Below are 4789 nucleotides of genomic sequence, written 5' to 3' on the forward strand. Positions count from 1 at the left end.
CTCAAAGGGACCATATCTTAGAGCCTTGATTTTATTACCAGGCCCCTGCATCCTCTCCTTGTTCAACTGTAGCCATACTATGTCTCCCACCTTGAATGATTTCTCTGTTCTGTGATGATCATGACTAGCCTTATACTTCACCTACAATTTCTACAGTGTTTCCTATATCTGTAGATGGATCTGCATGATCTTCTCTATAATTTTTTCAGCCCTCAAAGTATATCTTGTAATGTCTTCCTTCACTCCTCCTTGTTTCCCATATGCAATATCCAAAGGTGAAGGTAGAAAATATCCAAAACAAGTTTCAAATGGGAACTTTCTTGTAGAAGTGTGGACCACTCTGTTATAAGGATGTTGTATGTATACTATATTTTCATCCCATGTCTTCGAATGCTTCTAGTTGTAACCCCTTAGAAGCTGCATCAAAGTCTTGTTGACTACTTCTGTTTTCCCATCCAATTGTGTATGGAATGATGTAGATCTCTTCAAATTCGTGTCCATATTCTCCCATAATGTAATCCAAAATGCACTAAGAAATCTCGCATCCCTATCTGAAATGATGCTCCTTGGTATCCCAAAGTTTACCCAAACCTTTCCAAAGAACAAGTTTGTTGCTTCTTGTCTACTGATGGTATTTTTACATGGCATCAGAACACACATCTTGCTGAAACCGTCAACTACCATGAACAAGTAGTCATGTCCCTTCCTAGTTGTTGATAAACCTCCCACAAAGTCCATGGAAATGCTTTCCTAAGAACAAGTAGGTACATGTAAGGGATGAAACAGACCTTATTTCCTGTTGTTAGGCTTGCTGGTACAACAAAGCATGCATCTTCTTTTGAACCTAGCTACTTGTTCTTGCATATTGGGCCAATACACATACCTCTCCAAGTTAGCCACAGTATTCCCTACACCAAAGTGCCTTGCAACCTTGGAGGTGTGAGCCTCTCTAATTAACTACAAACGATCACCTTTAGGAACACATAGCTTATCCATCCTGTAGAGCAACCCATCCTAGAGATGGTAGTCAACGATGTTGTCGCCATCGTGCACATGAATCTAACTCTGTAACTGCTGATACACCTCCTTGAAGTCCTCATCTTTTGAATATGCCTCTCTGTATGCATCATGGATCAATGGCTCTATGTGCATAAGAGTCCCCAAATATGTAATATTTGATGTGGGTTGCCTTGAAAGCATATCGTCCAATTTGTTTGTGCTGCCCTTCTTATACTTGATCACCAAATGAAACTGTTGTAAAAACCCCATCCACTTGTAATGCATGGTCTATTGTAGCTCATTCAGGGCCTGCAGGTATTGTAACAACTAGTGATCCATGTGGATTACTATCTCCTTTCCCATCAGATAGTGCTTCCACTTCTTGAAATCTTTCACCATGGCATAAAGCTCCTTATCATAGGTAGGGTAGTTAAGAATTTCCCCATGAAATACTTCAGAATGGTAGAAAATGGGCCTTCCTCCTTACATCAAGACAACTCCCATAGCATATCCACTCACATCTGTCTCCACTTCAAAGCGATATCGTAAGTTTGGCAATGCCAGAATTGGTGCTTCGCTGATCTTCTTCTTTAACTCATCGAAATCCTTTTGCTTCCCTTTCCCCACTGGAAAATCTTGCCACTTACTGTTATGATGTGGAGCAGTGCTGCTATTGTTGAAAACAAGGCTGTGAATTTCCTCAGGTACTGTGTTGCTCCGATGAAACTCCTAACCTCAGTAACATTAATAGGCATTGACCATTTAATGATGGCCTCCATCTTGGAAGGATATATCTTCAATCGTCCTCCACCAATCACATATCCCAAATACACCAAGGACTACTATGAAAACTCGCACTTCTTGAGATTTGATAATAGTTGGTGCTTCTTCAATGTTTCCAACACCTGATTCAAATGTGAAATATGATCCCCCTAGGTAGCACTATATACCAATATATCATCCAAATAGACAATAAAAAATGAATCTACAAAATGGCGCAATACAACATTCATTAATCTCATAAATGTAGTTGGTGCATTACATAGGCCAAATGGCATAAATAACCACTCATACAACCCTTTCCTAGTTTTGAATGTGGTATTCCATGTATCTTCTTCTTTGACTTGGACCTGGTGATATCCAGACTTCAAGTCCAGCTTAGTGAAATATTTTTGTTGTTGCAACTGATCTAGCAGTTCGTCTATCCTAGGCATGGGGGTATATGTTCTTGAGCCTAATTTTATTCAACACCCTATAATATATACACATCCACCAAGTCCCATCCTTCTTTGGCACAATGATGATGGGTGAACCACATGGTGATGTACTCAGTCAAATGACATCCTATTCTAGCAACGGCTGCAACTGTTTCTTCACCTCACTTGCTTCTATAACAAACTTCTTGTACAACCCAATATTTGGAAACGGGGAGTCTGGCAATATTAGTTGGATCTCGTGATCCACTTCTCTCTTAGGGGGTAGCTCTTTAGACTCTTGGAACACGTCCTTGCATGCATGTAACAACTCCTCCAATTGTTGTTTTTGTTTCTTAGTACACCCTTCTAGGGTTGTCTTGCCTCTTATTAACTCATCTAGAGACTGATTTTCTCTTAAAAACAATAAAATATACTTCTTGCTAGAACTGATCAATTTCTTGGGTTGGTTGGCACTTACCAGTGAAATTTTTTACTTGTCTTTGTGTGTGTTGATGATGAATGATTTTCCATACTTGATGAGCCATTATTGGTTACACTAGTACAAAATGACTAATTAGTTATTATAAAAACAACTAAAATTTGCATATAGACAACCATTTTTCAGACGGTGACCAATAGTAGTTAATTTACAGTATCTTATAACACGACCAACTTTTAGTCATTTTTAGCTTATTCATTAATTGGTTTCCTCAATTTTACCATCTAGTAGTATATTTAGTCATTAATTGTCGCAATTAATGACCAAATATATAACAAAATATATTACTATATGAATCCTTGAGAAAGCCAATTAATGACCAAAGAAATATGACCAAAACGTTGGTCATGTTATAAGATACTGTAAATTAGCTACTAATAGTCATACATATGCAAATTTTAGTCATCATTTAAAACCAATTAATGACCAAAAAAATATGACTAAATTTTAGTCACGTTACAAGCCACTGTAAGTTAGCTACTAATAGTCATATATATGCAAAATTTAGCCATCATTTAATAATAAAAAAATAATCATTTGTAGTAGTCATTTATCTTTTTTTGGTATTTTCATATTCATTATATAAATGACTGATTTAGTAGTTTCTATTCATTTCATTTAATTTCATTCATAATCAATATAAATGACTAATTTAGTTATATATTCATTTTATCCGTGTTCATCATTAATTAATATAAACTACTAATTTAGTAGTTTTAAATTGATTTTTATGTATTTATTATTAATCACTATAAATTAATTAGTATGATTTTATGACTAAATTTTAAGAAAATGTCATACAATGTGCATGCTTATCTAATATGATAACACAAAGTTACAGATGTTAAATACAAGACTAAATAATATCACGTGCAAATAAAAATAATTTCAACCATATAAATTTTATTATATAAAATATCAAGTATTACAATATGAATTTCCAACTTAATATGGGTTGGACTACAATTTACACATGAAATATTGTTCCATCATTTCAAAAAATTATCACTGTGTTGCCAAAGCATTGTAAGTGAATTCACCAACTCTGAACGTTTGACCATCAGTCTCTATGAGTGTGTCTTATGCAAGATATTGGCTCTAAGGATATCACTAAACAGATTCTCTTCTCTCTCTTATTTTGCATTTGTCACTCCAGTGTTATTGTTCTCCTCTTTCTTCAATTGTTGCTTCTTACCATCAATATTGAGTTCATCTCCTGAAAATGAAGAAAGATACAATGCAGAGTATAAGACATGAAAGACGATGAATGCTTGAATATAAAATAAAGTAGACTATAAAATACTTATATGACATATACCTCAACATTCGATAGTGGCCACTATGTGGTTAGATACCCTGTATAAACAAAGCAAATAAAATATCACCATAGAAAATGGAATTGGAGGGGGATTCATCATGCATGCCAAGATTTTTTTTTGTGCACACATCATATTGCTCACTTATAATTGTATAAAAAACAAAGAGTATGCACAATGACATGTAGTGACATGTGGGTGTCTATTTAACTCAATGATATGCTAGATTTTTTAACCCATTCCAATCCTACCACAATTAAATTAAGAGAGACAAGGACACAAGAAGGACTATCAATAAATGAAATTAGAGACCTTAGAATGCAGCTCAAATATACCTAAATGTAGCAATAAGTATTTGCAGCTTCCTGGTCACCGATGAGCATCAAATCACTTTGTGAAAGATTCCTTGCATTATGATAATTTGGTTGCACCTACACTAATCCTTTGTAGTAGTCCCTTGACTTGCCTATAAATATAATTTTAGAAACAATCTTACTCCTGCAATTATTCCCTATACGGATCATCTTTGTCCCCCCTATTGATAGTTGTTTTTCAAGGCAACAGAATAAAAATCTCCAATTGCATAATTGCCTTTCAAAACAATGCTTGAGTATTTACAGGTGATTGTTGAACTAGTCTCTACTCAGGTCCATGAAATCCTTGATTTGTCTCCATCGTACAAACCTCTTTTCATAATAAAATTATAAATCCCACATCTACATTCCTCATCCCTGACATACCAATTCTTTACAGTGGAATACTTTATCATTGCTCCCTCA

The sequence above is a fragment of the Pinus tabuliformis genome, chromosome 3_1 (assembly GCF_031772625.1).
Source record: "Pinus tabuliformis cultivar Carrire ecotype Pingquan chromosome 3_1, CPIR1, whole genome shotgun sequence".
NCBI lineage: Eukaryota > Viridiplantae > Streptophyta > Pinopsida > Pinales > Pinaceae > Pinus > Pinus tabuliformis.